Source organism: Telmatherina bonti (assembly GCF_933228915.1).
Source record: "Telmatherina bonti genome assembly, chromosome: 9".
NCBI classification, from domain to species: Eukaryota; Metazoa; Chordata; class Actinopteri; order Atheriniformes; family Telmatherinidae; genus Telmatherina; species Telmatherina bonti.
Window position 1 is genome coordinate 15,250,975 of NC_136627.1, and position 16,980 is coordinate 15,267,954.

The window sequence follows — 16,980 nt, forward strand, 5'->3', positions numbered from 1 at the left end:
TTAAAATAACCTTTTGATGCTCATATATAGAAAATAACATTTGTCCAACCTTGGTCACATAGACACCATTGAAATAAGTATGACTACTTATACACAGCTTAAACGCAGTGTGATGCGATGACATGCTGACACATGGGCTCTTTGTCCAAGGTGACTTAAACACTGACAAAACAGTGAAAATGTTGATGGAGTACCACAATTTTAAAGCTCTCTACCTGACTGAGGATTATGTCCAGGGAGGTCTTGGGGTTACTTAACTTCTTCCATCAGGAGAAACTGTCAGATATCTAACATTTCTGTGGCCGTGTGCATCTCTGACCCTTTTAAAGACGCGGTTAAGTGGGACCCTAGTGATATGCAAGAAGCTTTTTGCTTCTGGAGTTTTCACACATCAGCTAATGGGATGTTGAGAGGTTGCACACCCAGGCAAACACAGGTTGTACAACCATCTTGGTTTATGTTTTTTTTTTTTGTTTGTTTTGTTTTTTTTTTACCAGATGAGACCAAATTTACAGTGATATGTTGGTTTCTGGCTTAAAAAAAAAAAAAAAAAGCAGTTTGGGTTAACAGCTTCGCTTTTGCTTACCGCTGTCCATTTGCTTTATTTAAATGAGTTGAAGCATTTCCCTGCACAGATGAGGCATGGAGATGCCGTATTGGTTCAGTCAGACAAGGCAGCCGGCAGCCTGCAATTTATATTTGCGTTTCTATTTTTTGCTCTCCTGCCTGGCTCTTGAATTACTTGCTCCACAGTAATTAAAAGGACTCTGACAGCAGTGGTAGGAGCGTACACCATGTTGGGATTTTTTTTTTTTTTTTTCATTTCTTTTCTTTTTTTATGGAGTTGATGGGAGTTCTCGTTTGCCCAGTGGTATAAGAAGTGTTACTCATCTGTCACTGACTCACTTTCTCTTTCCAGCTTTGAGCTGGTGACCTTTATGATCGAAATGCACTCTTCTCACCTTTTTGGAAATAACTAAACTGAGGTCTTTCTATGCAAATGGGTGGTAAAATACTAATAGAGACAATACCATAACTGGAATATATCAGAATATTTCAAAAGTCAGGACGCTAAAGTTGAAAATTACAATGACTCTCAATGAATTCCACAGTAGAACAAGAGTAGAAACATCTGCACTAATTGTGCATTTGTGTGTGTTTGTTTCTGTGTCTAATTATTCCCTAAAGAGCCTTTTCCACTTAGTACAAGCAAGAGTCTTAATTGCTGGAAACGTTGTGCTGCACTGAACAGGACTTGTTTAAACATCCTGCTTCTCTGGCAGGTGCTAATTGATCAACCTCTGAAGGATTTTGACTTAATAGAAAATAAGCACAAAAGAAACTGTGTTACTGTAGTGAGCGCAAACTTCTTCTAATTAAAATTGAACTCCTACAGAGTTCCACCTTCATTAAAAACAAGTGGCGGCTAAACTGAATCTGCTAAACGTTGAGACTCGGTCAATTTGTCGAGCCGGTGCGGCGATGGATTTTCCTCAGCACCGACACCGACAGTTTGACTAACGTGGATTCAACCTTCGGGGAATGAAAGGAATTGGATGTAACCAGATATGGAAATGTGCAGACTCATTTCTCAGTGTAAATGCACACAACTTTCACCCCAGGACCCTTCAGTGACAACCCTGTGAGCGCTCACTGAAAGACAAAGTGAGCAATATCGATTATTACATATTTCCTTTAGGAGGCTTAGGATCAGTGTAAGGTTGGGATGTCTGGTTTATGCTTTAAGGACTCAATAAAGGTGCAGATATTTCCTCTCAGTCATTCATTCAAGCAGGTTACACAATTCAACAGCCTTTCTGGCCCACATTGCCCCCCACCCAGTGGCCATTGCCTGGGTTTAATCTAGCGTGGAGTGTATATTTTCGGAAACAACCAGGGGATTAACAAATCCAGCACCTGTAAAGCCTTTGGAAGGTGGACAGCAGTGGAGTCCGAATTTGCAGAAGGTGAGGCTTAATGGAAGCTGGGGAACAGGAAGTGGGAAAGCTGTACTTGAGATAGGGCCAAGGAGGAGTTGTCAGCTTTGATTTATTAAGTGCAGCTTCTGCTCTGACTGCTGGTAACTTGTCAGTCCCCACATAATGGATGGGGCTCACAGCTCACTGCTCCATGATTGGCTTTTTTTTTTTTATTCCCCCTCCCTGGACCCTGTCCGTCGGGCCTCTCATCCATTGGTATCTTGCTCCCATTTCTAATTAATTTGTTATTCACAACCTCCACTACTTTTCCCATTTGCTGGGACACAGAGGACCCAGCAAAACCCTTTTTTTTCCTCACTTTCTTTCTCTTCCGTCAACATCCTTCATTCAGGGTTCTCACTCGTGTCTGACAATGCCTCTCTGCGGCATCAAAGTTGGCAGATGACTGCTTCTCTTCTGGTGCCATCCTTCTAACATGGTGCAAGTCCCCGGCAATACAGCCCTGCTCATCATTCACCAACCGGAGATGCTCAGAGGTTTTTTGTTTCCATCTTTCACCAGGGACTCGGTGATAGGGCTGTGCAGAGCTGTCTTACTAAATGTACCCACCGTGGGTGTTTTTGTCCAAAAATAGGAGACACGCCTCTGTAGTTCTTTTATGTTCTAAATGTACCTGCACTGAATCATCCTTTATTGTCCCAATGGCTCTAATTTAAAGAACGAGATGCCTATTGATGTTGGAATGGAGGCACAAGCGAAGGTTTGTTAAAAAAAGAAAAAAAAAGAAGCTTGTTGCTTTTCCAGTGTTCGAGACATAAGTCGGTTGAGGGCTGACTCTTCTTCCCAAAGCCATCCTCCACACGACCTGCAATTAGATGCTCTGCTTGTGCAAGAAAAAAAGCAGTTTGTTCCTTCAATTCATATAATTTGTATTATGTGAGGTGGCAGAAGTCAGATTTGACTGCAACTGCTTTTCTAGCATTTGGTTTTGATTTGCTTTGTTCATTATTTAAAACATCGGGAGCCATTGGTGATGTTTCAGGACAGAATAAATAACGGTGTGTTGCCATTATCATTTCTCATGATTTACTTCTCTATTGTCAGGACTTCATAGTGTTAGAAACGCCCCAATATAAGCCAGAATAAGTGCACCAGATGATGAATGTTGGCTCTCCAGTCTGACTTTTTTTTTTCTTTTTCCCCCCAATCTTCTAATTCCTATCATAACATTCATTTGCATTCTATCATGCTCACAACTCTTGTCATCTCTAGTAACAAATGTACGTAAACAAATGCAGGTCATATACAAAGATGAGTGTGGTTTACTTTATTTGGGAGAACATTAAACTAGAGCGATAGCAGCAACTGTCCAAGATGACTAATGTTGTTTGGCTTGTAAACAGTCAGCCACAGAACATCGACAAAAGAGTATTTCATGCTCTGCAAAACAATCACAGCTTGGGCTAGTGTCAGCTTTTAAGCCAAACTCAGAAAACACTGATGCATGATACTGCATATGAGACCAAAAGACAAAAAAAAAAAAAAAAAAAAAAAATTTAAAAACATGTCACATGAGCAAGTTGTAGAGTTTGAGGTAAGCTTCTGTGATGTGTAAGTTATGACCCCCACACGGAGCGCATGATCAAAGTGGCATGCACACACACATTTCCACACACAAACATGACACCCAGCATGAGCCGAGCTGTTTACCCCCCGCGGTAGATCCATCCACCACAATTCCTCACATCGCCGTCATCCGCGATTAGCTTTGTCTTTGGACAGATGCAGTGCAGCGGGCCTGGAGGATCTAACACACTGTGTGCAGCTATTACTCAAAAACAATCTGTCATGGTCCGATTTCATGTTTTTAGTTGTTTTTTTTGTTTTTTTTTTCTTGTATTCTTTGTACTTCAACCATTTCTCAAAATCCAAGCACAGCAGGATGCCCTCTTTTGATTTTCAAGTGTTTCTTTTTTTCCCTCTTTTTTTGTTTAAATTCAAATAAAGGCAAATTTGTTGGTCTAAATGTCATATTTTGCCTTTAGTCCTTTTATTAACCCTTGCTGTGGGTTAGACCAAGTTCATTTAAGAAAATTAGACCACTTGGAGGGGTGAAATCCTCTTTCTGTACACACACTATATATGCTGTACTATATATCTACTGTATGTTACAACCTTTAACTTTCGTCACCTTTGGAAGTGGCTGTAGAAAGAGACATCTGGGCCTACCTGTTTACCCCCCTGGGATCCAGGATAACTACTAGAAAATGGATGGTTGTATAGTTATTATTCTTTGTACTTCAAGTTACTTGATCATTACTGTGAAAACTTATTTCCTTTCTATTATTTGATCCTATGTTATAAAAATCCAGCAAAGCCCATTCAACATCTTTATAAATTCCTAGCACATATTTAAACAGGGGATTTGAAAGTGACAAGGTAAACAAACAGAAGTGTCATCATTTGACAAGTCTTCACCTGAAGGGAAGGAAGTGGAGGTGGACCCCCTTTATAAGCAAGAATTATTGATTTGAATAACTTCACCTTAAACCTTATGGAGCGCGTCATACGGTGCTTTCTCCATAACATCCACAAGCCATCTCTTATCTGTCATCTATGCCAAGAGGATGCACGCTATTATTTGTGTGACTTATGAAAAACTTCATGGAAAGGGCAGTTTGTCATTCACAAGCATCCATCTGGCATATCACTAAAGCAGTGTTTGAAAGGAATATGAGGAGAAACGGGATGATCACAAAGAATACTAAAGAAAACAGGAAGTTAACACCTTTTTTCAGGCTGTTCGAGATGAAAGTGGAGTTAGGTGATGCGACACAAAAGAAATCTGATCTCTCGATTTTGTGCGTTGTCATGGCAACATTCTGATTTCAATCATTTTCTTCACAAAAGGCAGCACTTGTCAGCTTGTAAAAGCGAGTTACTTTATGGACATGAAGAACCTCAAACAGGCGGTTTGTTGTTTAATGAAAACGTTCAATGAAATGATGAAAAATGATGCAATATTTCTCCAATAAGAAGACAGTCTACAGGCGCTCGGTGTGGAAGTTTCTCACACTGCTCTGCAATCTCCAAAATGATGTTTAACTAACCTAAGCAAGTGCCGTGGTATTTTCTGCATTGTTACACAAAACCTTAATTAATTAAATGTACTGGTCTAAATGAAAGAAATGAAACAAAAAGGTCTACTGATTTTTGATCCATCCTTGTTAGCTTTTAATCTGAGTTTTCTGTATTCAGAATTCCCCTGATCCTCAGTGAGATAACAAAAAAGAAAAAAAACCTGGAAAACACGTTGCTTTTAGTTTCTCCTCTTAGTCTCCCAAGCAGCCGTTTGTTAGTGTAAGTTTAATAGTCAATTAGGGCTGCTCACTGAGAAAATCCACAACAGTCGCAAACTCTCAAAGTAGACGCACATGCACACGTATTTAGAGAGGCAGAACACCTCTTTCTCTTAAGCAGGCTGTTTTTATAACATGTGAAGGTCAACGCATGGATGGCAAATCACAAACAGGTTTGCAACTTTGGAGTTCTGCCAGTCACTTGTTTGTTTTTTTTTCCCTTTTATTTCCTGCAAAAAACACACTCAGATGAGGCGTACTGTAGATCTTTAACAATGAGTAGGCGCCACAAAGATCGTGGTTGAACCAAATTCTTATTTTCTCCAACGTTGCAAACACCACTTATTATTGACCTTGACTGAACCACAGCAGCTCATGTTATGTCTGCTTTTGAAACAAAGACGCCTGCCGAGATACGTTCAATTCACATGAAAACACCTGTCAGAGAACCCGACGGAGACTTTGTTGACTTTGTTTTCCTTGCCTCTCGCCTCATCAGCTACAGAGCTGGTATGGAATGCTTACCGTAGCCACTGCAAGTGAATTTCATATGAGGCAAGCAGCCGGTTTGTATTTAGCATTCGTCTGTTTCTAGGTGATAATGAAGAGCGCACTGTATGTGGTGAACGTGCCACATACAGCAGGTGTTATTGAGACTTCTAGTGTGCATCTTTCTGTTATTATGACTTGCTTTCTGTTTTCCTGAAAGAACAACCCATGTAGTTTCCAACGTCCTTTGCGTTGCTGCAGCCGCTAATGAAAGACGCATTTAGCAGGAGAATGTGTAGAAAGTGCAGCCAGAGAGATCACCTGCATCACACGCCGAGGAAAAACTGCTTCTTCATTGAATGCCGGAAGATGTCTTTCCTCTAAACCTTGAAAATTGATGAGGGGGTTCTCATTAGAGGCAAAAAATATTCAGTACTTTATAAATATGGGCGTGAATTTTTCCCTCAGTGTGGGAGCTGAGGCTTTAAGACTGAAATACTCTCACAAAGGGCACAGATAATGTTTGATACACAAAACAGATGGAATCTTGTCTAGACTACAGGGAAATGAGATTATAATATAGCTTCTGTTCACATTCGATGCTTTCAGACTGAGCACATCCATAATACAAATCTTATCAAAGTTTTATGTCACAGTTCATTCATCATTGCTTCCAGATGAAATTTGCGAGCAAAAGTTTTGCATCTCGTGACTCATTGTGAGTTTTATTGGGATGCAGCCAAAGCCCTTGTACAGTTTAACCGATGGTGCAACGTGGCTTAATGCGTTTCTGAGACATTTCCAAAAACCTAAAGAAAAATATATAAATATTTCTCTCTCAAAAATTGAGTGTCTCATATCTCATTGGTTGGCTCTCCTGCATCAGATTAAGATCTAATGAAAAAAGTTTAGTCCAAGCGGAGGTTCATTTCTCCTACCTCTTCATTCGCTCAAGGTCCCTACAGCTCGATTAACACATGCCATCCAAGTCGTTCCGTTGCACAAAACTGTTATTTAGTGGTTGTGAAGTCTTCTGAGAGACTGTTATTGCAGGAAAGCAGAATTTATTTCCCTGCCTTAAGTGAACTGTCCACTGACTGTTGAAGTGAGACGGCTTTGTTCAGTGACCAGCTGAAGGACATTTAGGTTGTTCTGAGCCCCTTTCTTTTAGTCACTTCAACATTAAAGACAGATTTCCAAATCTGCTGAGGTAACTGGACTGCACGATTTGTTCTTTGCACCATGTTGGCACATCCTTTTGTACTGATTTCCCTATTATGAAGGCTTAGATTTTTCTTTTTTCCCCCCTCTGTGTCATATCACCCTGTCTTGTTGCTACACCAGCAAGGTTTAGAAGATGCAATATCTGCAGCACAATGAATGATGACAGCAAACAAATGGCTTTAATGGCGAGGAGGTTAATCTCTGTACACTCACAGCTCTCTATAGACCAGATTCTTGCAACCCTGGTGAAACTTCCATTAACATAGAGGTTGCTGATGACACTGTATCCAGTGTACACTACAGAGGACCTGGAATTAATCAGAGGGGGATAAGATTGACCCACATGTTATCGCTTACTGCTTGTCCTTGACCAGACTTTCTGTTCTTCTTGATTGCCTTGTGTTTTCATCCAGCTACGTTGTATTTATCACAGTAATTCAGTTGCATTTTTCCCTCTACGTGGTCAGCAACTATCAGCGGCGTCGTGGCAGGAAGCAAATCATCTCGAGTCCACTTGAGTTTTCGCTACGGTTTGCTGTTATCTAAAGTATTTGCTCAAGGGAATTTATGTTGAAATGCAAGGGAACAGGCTGTGAATTGTGTCCTCATTAAACCTTACAGTGTGAGGAGGCTGGGATACTTTCTTTTTTTTTTTTTTTTTTTGCTTTTGTTACGGACACGTTAGCGCCTCAAAATTCATAGATTTAGTAAGAACACTCCTTCATTCTTTGACCTTTTTTTTTTTTTTCTTTATCAGTAAATGTTACATGCAACTGAAAGAGAATAAGGTGTTAATTTGAATCAAGTTTTCAGCAGTCAATTGAAAATTAAAAAGACATCGTATAAACTTTTTTTCTGGGCCAAACCAAGGACATGACAAAAAGCGGTGAGAGTAAGAACTATTTCCACGATTCCAGCCTCTACATGCTCCCTTGAACCACTTCTCATCCCTCCACTTATTTGCCAGCCCTCGTTTATCTCAGCAATCCAATAATTTATACTTAGAAGTGACTGGGCTAAAGGGAAGCAGTAGAGGGTGAGCCAAAAGAGCTAGCGATAGCAGCTAATTAGCTACAGCTGCTGATGGGACTGCTTTTTCTGCCGCTTGCCAGAGGAGCCTTGACAAAATTGTTATCAAATGTAATCAGAAAAGACGAGCCATTTTTCACCACATTAGGATCCTGGGCAAATTGGAGATGGTGGGTGGGAGAGGGATGTGTATGGCAGAGAGGGGCTCCGTGAGAAGTTGCGTGTTGGGATGTGTGAATTATCATATGCTAAGAAAAACAGGTTAGATGCATCATAAAATCCAGCATGGAGGCAGAGATAGGCTCATGGGGCCTGCCTGTGTGAGCACTTATAGTATGTAATTCCCCAGTCTCACAGCACTGGTTTTCTTACTAAATGAGGCAACAGAGCAGGGCAGTGACAAACACCCAAGAGAGCACTTTTCCGCTTACTATCAATGCACTAAAGTTGCTTAAACACTCAACGTTGTGTAGCTCATCATCATGTCTCAGTGCTCCCTCAGCAAGTGCAGCATCCTTCCATCTGCTGTATGTTTTTATGAACATGATACTGTGGTCCAGTCGTCCAAACATACCATGAAACGGAAGTATCACAGCTGCAGAATTTAAATGTTGCAAAGGATAAGGATACCTACTGCTCACACATGAGAGCAACCACTGTTTCTTAGACTGAAAAATGAAAATAAATCCATGAATTATAGGTGGTGCCACACATCAGGGGCTCGGTTCTCTTTTGAAACGAGGGCTTTGGTAGGATGATGACCACTATTCAGTCTGCTGCAGAAACAGCAAGACTTCTTTCTCCTGCCTGGCTATAAATAAAGTCTTCACATACAGCGACAGAGAAAGTGAAAAGAGGTGCACAGCATAGTACAGTAGATAACACAAGCAGCGTGTTGCTACAGGATGTTGTGCTCTGCGGTATAACAAGGTAAAAAACCGCATGTGACAAATGGTGTCAGGTAATTTCTGCGTCTTCAGAGAGTAGGTGTAGCACTACTTATTTGTAGCTTTTTCACTTTCATTTCGCGTTAACTGTGGTCCAATGGATTTGTTTCGCTTCCACCTCCACATCAGCTGACTGCATCCTCAGTTATTTAAAAAATAAAGCTGTTTTCAATATTCTCCCTTGCATCGTATTTCAAGGGTGGATTTCAGGGACGTGTCTGTATATGCAGAGAAAATATGCGTGTATTCTCGAGTGACTTTCACAGGTGCTTACCCTGGTGTTAGGCCGTGGTCTTGCAGGGCTTGTGAAGGCCGGCCTGCTGGCAGCAGCTGGAAAGTGTCAGCAGATGTGAATTGTCAAGCGTCCTGTTTGGTTCATTAGCTGCTCTTCCACTTGCACCAAACACAGCTGTTGCCTGGCCCTGAGAGCAAAGGGGAGTCTGTGTATGATCGCGCGTGCATGTGTGCATGAACCCAAGTGCAAATGTGCGGCGAATAAAAGGAGGAGTAATTAAATTTGTGTATACTGAGGATGTATATCCACATCAGGTGAAGATATAGCTGAAGAGATAAAGTTGTCATCTTTCATCTGGCCTTAGCCAGCGTAATAAACTGAACTTGTAAGTTGCTTTATATCTGCTAAAACTAATGTGACGCGTATGCAATGGTGCAGTCAGAGTTATGTGTACCTGAATGAGGGAAAGAGTGATAACTTTATTGTTACTTTATCTATTTTCACTTCCCTCACACTCTGTTGCATCCTGCCTTTCCTTTTTAATATTACCCCAGTATCCCCCTGCTCGCTGGTTGCTTTGGTGGCATCTGTGGATAAATAGCTAAAGTTTAGTTGTTTACAGCAAGACATTTAAAGTGTGAGTACATAAATATATAAATAGCATATATTGTTGTTTGGAAATGAGAAACTGTAAAGCACAAGACACAAAATTACAATAGATGTACGCTGACAGAAAATGTGGCTTCAGGGGAAACAACAGGACAGTGTGACTGCATATACGGTGGCTGTTTGGAATTCACACAGAGTACAGCAGCCATAGCTCACTGGGTAGTGCTGTTGTGGCAGCGGTTTGATCCACAGCCCTTCCTTGTATTGAACCAGCTCGATATAAAATGAAAACATGTAATGATTACATATGTCCAAAGCGTAATAGGGTCAAAGAAGAACATTTTTCTTTTTTTTCTTTTCCAATTGTAAGAAGTGTTCAAGGTGACATGATGCACACTTTTACTCATTAGTGGTGTTAATTACACCACTAAAATATCACAACAAAATATTTCATTTGTTTATTTGATGAAGATTATGATTTTGTCAATATAACACATCAATGAAATGATGAAAAATGTCAATATAACACATCTGGTACAAATGCACCTGGCCATTCATCTTCTTTTAACTGTTATAGGGCTAATAGGGCATGGGTGAGGGTGGTTGTGGGTGGGTGAAAGGGGATGTTTATGTGTGTTAGTGTTTTATCTATTTTGATGTAAATTGTTTTATAATGTAAAGCTCTTTGTATTGTTGTTAAGCACAAAAAGTGCTATACAAATAAAGTTTGATTTGATTTGATAAAACGATTTCAATTTGGTTTAATTTATGTGACTGATATGAGACAGGACCACCTGCATTTGCAGTCTGGGATGTCATTCCTCCATCTAGGCTCTTCAAACCTTGCAATAAACATCTCTGAAGAAGGAAGAGTTTGGCAGTATAATCTTTTTGATAGTTTGCTGTCATGAGAGCCATGTTGCAATTTGCGAAGACGGGTTGTGAAGCCTTGAAAATATTACAAACTTGACCACACGTGAGAGTTTGGTGTTAATGCAATTAATCCTCATTGTGATACTGCTACGTCTTTCACTGTAGACTACCCCCATATACTTATGTTTAATTGGGCGGTGAGAATAGAGAAAAAAGTGGACATTAAATTAACAAATTTAGGTAGCACTGTTACATAGCTGGATGAATAAAAGAAATGAGATGTTATGAAGTATGTTTGAATAATGAAAATAAGATTTAAACATACTAAATACTTATTATCTAGATTAAATATAGTATAATTTGCCTTTGAAAACATTCTTGACTGCTGTTTTTATTGTTTGTTTGTTTCTAACGGTTGTTGCTGATTAAAACAGTTGAATGAAATGAATAAAGCAACAACCTTTCTCCTCAAATACTCAAAATAATCTGCATTTGTCACATTTTTTGCCCCAAAGGTTTATACCAGTCGTATAAGTTGTGCATCCATATTCAGCATTAGCTGTGTGGTATGAAATAAAAACACCACTTATACATATATGTTCCGCTGTTGTTACTCTTGTCATTTATTTCTTGTGTTGTTTACTCGCAACATATCCCACCATTGTCCGGGCTGGCCAGGGCTCGGCTGTGTACAATGCATATTTGAATTTCTGTATCCTCGGAATAAATATTTATTCAGAGCCAAGGTCTGTTGTAATTAACGAGAAGGCGGCTGGAGAAATTCTATTATGCTTCTCCCTGGAGTCACCAGCAGCTCTGCAAGTCTCAGGTCAGCTGCTCTGGTTATGGAGATGTCTCATTCATGCATTTCCACACAAACATTATGCAGGGCCATGAATATTTGTGTTTCTGCATACATGTGTGTAAATGTTGGCAAGGAAGCAGATAGACTCCAAGTCAGTCAGCAAATGTTATAACTGAATTAGACTAGTATTTCTCTGCCAGTAGTCTAATTGGATGGTAAATCATGTTGCTTTCAGCAGATAATGCCTGAGATGAAGCATCTATTAAAACCATAAAGGCTGGCAATATTTGCATATAATGTAGACGACTCCAGTGTGAATAGTAAACATTGTAAATTGAAAAACTGGTATACATTGCATTGTTAAATCAGGATGGAAGTGTTTGCTTGCTAAACATGAGCTGCACAGACAGAAAACATTGATTTCTAAGAAGCAATGTTTCTGAGAAAAGTGCTCATCGCCATCTAACATATTACTGTACGCTAAAAACTACAAAGGTTTGCAATAAATCCAAAGGTTAAATCGTTTTCTTTTTTTTTAAAGAATGCATGACAGTGTTGAGTTTGAATAATAAAAGAATAGAGGGTGTCTGGTTAAGTTGTGGCTGGAGGTATAGCAAAAGCTCCCCAAGTACAGCCAGGACGAAACTCCCTTCCCCATTCCCAGCCTATGTTTTAGTGAGAGCCCTCCAGCCTAATTAGGTGAAAAAGTGCACGATGTTTATGAAGCATTTTAGGCAGCCAGTGACAGGCACTAAAGAGCCATGCACTGCAAAAACTGGTGACAGAGTGGATCGACGTGCCTGCAGAAAGAATCTGCCATGAGGGTATTTATCCTGAACCTGCAGAGCTTGCACAGATGACATCTTAATAAGCTGAGCACTATGATACATTTTTAACTGAGCCAGTCGGTCTCTCAAGACGACTGTGCACCAGTGCCCGCATCTAATTGGGTTTTCCACCTCCTCCAACACTAGTGTAGCATTACATTATTGTTTTTAAAGTCATGTCCTTATTCCCAAGTACTTTAGGGGACTGTCCAAACTGTGACACTTTCCTCTCAGTTCACTCCCTGCCTGATTTATATTTGTACTTTTTTTTTAGTTTGTATGACATCACCTTGAAACCACAAAAGCAAGTTCAAAGCAGCCAGGGTCTGCTTATGGTGCACCCCCACACACACACACATTCCCCCAAGCGCAATATCACCACAATAGTTCACTCACAGTTCTTACATTATTCATAAGAAAGGCTCTTTAGATGGATGCAAAAGTGTGAAATTTTTTTTTTTTTTAAATGTTAGAAGAAAAATAAAGTGTTGCTGCCATTAACACAAAGAAGGAAAGCGTTTAGTTGTTTACTTGATTCCTGCCTGCTGTTTATGTCACAACAGCTGCACATAAAACTTGACAATAACTGCATTTACTCCTGATGTTGTTCCATAATTGCAGAAGTCATTAGAATCACAGCAAATGTACTTCTTAACCTGTTTCTAATTATTATAATCTACCAAAAGTGTTGATGATTCAGGGTTACATTTCACTGAACATATTGTGAAACTCGAGCATGTGACAAATGTTCTTTATTAATTCAGGATTGTGGCTCACACAGTCAGTATCATGGACATATAAACAGATAAATAATCGAAAGTGTTTTATATCTGATTTGTTATACATATATTTAGTGACAGAAGTAACCATCTGGCAAAGCTGAAAAAGATATAAAACATCTGTATATGACCTTTTTGCATCATCAGCTGATTGTATGTTGGATATGATCACACAACGCCAAAGTCATGCCAAAGTTTCAGTGGTGGAACAATACAACATGTGACAGTTCTGCTGTTTTAGCTGAGAAAAATCCCAAGTCATCATTTAATCACTGACTTTTGGTTGTGTTTCATAGACTTACTGCCAAAAAGTTGTCACCTGGTCAACTTTAAATTGCTGTTAAATTTGGCAATTCATATCTTAACACCTTGAACATCAAATCTAAACAGGCAACAATAGTTGATGAGCTACTTTCCATCGATAACAAAGCATCACTTCATCCATATCTTCCTACATGTTTGTGAAAAATTGTATTCTTCTTTGCAAAATTCTTGAGTCATGGCAAAAAAAAATCCCTTTTGAGTGTTGTACCATATGTGAAGAATTTCCTTTCAGGCACCCATTAAACACTCTGCTGCCAGTGTGAAGGTATAAAAGTTTAGAAAAAGAAAAGAAAAAAATGGAAATTATGGAGAATGATATTTCTGCTGCAGAATGAATCCTCCTCGTTCTGTGTCTTTAGAGATAATTGTGTGCAGACTGCAGGTTGATAATTGCGTACTTGAATCTAAAGATAAGTGGGTTTTTCTGCCTTTATCTTGCAAAAGAAGAAATGGAAGAAAGTAGTTAAATGCTTCTATAAGAAAAATTCTGGTTCTCTGCTGACTACAGTCAGTAGGCACCCTGTTTCTTTACATAACACTTCAGTGGGAGTCAGAGACTTCAGCTTAACGTGTTTAATGACAAATGAAGGGATTGTAAGTTTATGGGAACGGAGCTGCAACCCTTTCCTGGATGGACACTCAAAATGCATTGGGTATGTATTTTAGGACAGCTGCCTCGATAAAAACATGTTCTCGCTGCCCTTATTTCCTCTCAAACATGAGGTGGATTGAGCCATTCAACGAGTGGCTCTTTTATTTTTACAGCTAAGCGGCATTCAAGAGTTTGGGAGTTGTGCCAGAATGCCACTGCCAGTGTCCCTCCCCCAGCGAGCCACAATGACGAAGAGCACAGCCTTGATGTTTTTATTCACATGGCTTTTGTTTACGTGTTTACTTGTTCTGGACATTCGCATCGCATCAAAAGGCACTGCTGTGACAGTGTGCATCAAACACAGCTGAGTTCAGCGGAACAGACCGTCGGGCAAAAACAAGTTCTTGTTTTATCATTTATCTCCTTTGAGGCCAAGCAGCACAACGGTGGTCTCGTAGCCTCTCCAAATTGCCCACCTTATGAGGCGGTGGAGTGTGAGTTAGATCTCTGGAGGCCTAGTGGTTAAGGCAGAGAAGGTGGAACCGTGTTCAGCCTGCATGAGCTGCCAGCAAATCTGTTAATTAAGCATGCTAATGGTTGTAATTGTAGCTGGTGGTGAACCCAGCTGTTGAGGTAAATTCTAGGTTTAGGCCACTGGTTGTCAGGATTCAACTTTGTGCGTGTGTGTGATAAGTAAAACCACAGATGTGTTTTTATGCACAAATGAGGATGGAAAGTAGAAGGGAGTGGGTGAGAGGTTAGCAATAAGCAGGAGGAGGAAGAGGGAATAGAGAAGAGAAAGATGAGCTTTTTAACCTCATGGCTTACCTTCCTCTTCTCAGCATCAGTCATCATTTCTGCAGCTGCTCCCAGGAAAACGCCTGATAGGTGTTTGCCATCTGCCCGGGGCTTAGGGTGCTTAGGCTGGGGTAATGTCAGCTGATCCTACCTAACTTGGCAAACGTGTGACTGGCAGGTTCGGAGAGGGGTGCAGAGGTAATCTCTTTGATTCCAAATGCCAGTTTCTTTGGTCTTTTATTTTTTTCTTAGTACACGTTGCTGTAAATAGGTTCAAGAATGATGGAAAGCAACAGTTTTAACCTCCGAATTATTGTAACCTTTGGAAGTATTTCATTGTTGTCTTTATCAGTGACATTTCACAAGAAGTCAGTAGATATCTGGTGTCTCTTCAGGTGCTTATTCCCTGTGAATAAAGATGGTAATGCTCCATAATGTAGTCAGTTTCCACTTGAAAAGAGTCCTCATTTATACAAGTTTCACAAAGAGTACAGAAGTGCCACTCGACAGAGCAAAGGGTCCAGTATCCAAATAACAAACAGAATAGAGAGAAAACAGCTAGTCTTTGTACTAATGGATGCAGGATTAACTAGATGCTGGCGCTGGTACTTCACAATTCTACTTTATCCAGTTATGTCTCATCTTCAAAGGAAAACAATGCCAAACATGAAAGAGATAGCTTTCTTTAAAAAAAAATAAAATAAAATAAAAAATGCCATATGTTACTGGAGATTCAGACTGGAGTGCTATTTGTTTTGTATCCGTTACTTTCTTTGCTCCAGATGTCAATGAGGTTTATTCAATTCAAATGGCACATCTTCCATTCGCTCATAAAATCAATCATTTCTACTCGAAAAAGAAGGCAAATGTCCTGTGGCTATATTTGTAATTATTTTACCATAAAATCTACTGAAGTTATACGAAGAATGGATAAACAGTACTGACCGTGTGGCTAGCCTAGCAACGCAGACAGAGCAACATCAGTCCATTTTCCCTCCATTTTTATTTGATATTGAACTATGTTCAGCCAGAGGATAGTTTCTCTCCTGTTTTTTTTCAAAACCAAACCAGTGACTTCTGTCTGACTAATTATTCTCAAGATGGTGATCTCAAGTGATCTTAGCACAGTTAAAGGAAAGAAACAACTTATTTATTTGCACCCAGGACAAGGGAGTCACTGGGTGTTCCACTTTGACACACATCTTTGTAAATTTAGGATTGTTTGCCTTGCTTGTATTAAGTGCATGTTGGGCAGACTGGATTCCATCAGTGCAAGAGTCCAGGAAGGCTTTTGTATATCTGCCATGACCTCTGCAAAAATCTTTGTTCTTGAAATGTATCATTGTTTTAAACCAAAAAAATGATATTATGCTTTCACGACTAAACAGTAATGGCTTCTTTAAATTCTTGGCTGATGATAGTTGCATTAAACACAAGTCTCACCTTAATGCCTAAATTGAAATGTTAATGTCCTTTGTTGCATTTACTAGGAAAATGTAAATAGAAATTGTATGCCTCCATGCCATTGTGTGCAGTACAATGTCTGCAGACAACATAGGAATTAAAGAAATCCCACATGCAGTACCGAATGCTTTTGTTGGTGAAAAAAAAAAAAAAAAATAGAAAAGGATTTCTATTGGCTGAAGAATTAACCTGTCACATGTGCGGCTGCCTGTGCTGCTGCATGCAGAGAACTAAGGAGACCAAGGCAACGATGTTATAAATAACCTTTGTTCAAGTCAATAAGCAATTTTACGTTTGTTAATCACAGAGGAGCGATTGCGGGTGGGGTGGGGGGGGGGGGGGGGGGGGGTGGGGGGGGGGGGGGGTTCGGGGGGCTGTAAGGGGAAGTGTATGTTTAGTAGGAATAGATGGAACTGTGTGTCAGGTTTGTGTACACAAGGTAAGGAAAAGAGAGAAAGTGAGAGAGAGATAGAGATAATCTAGCACTCACTGATGAATAGATAGCGCTTTAGCTCACTTACGCACACAAATACACACAAACACACACACACACACAGCATGTCCTTCCTCTGTCCTGTTGTCTGCCGGCCCGTTAGACCCTAATCCTTTTTATCTGTCTGCGCTCAGTTTGAGGGTCTTTGTGTTTGTCCGGGCATGCGTTTATGCGTCTGTCCAAGTGCGACTGA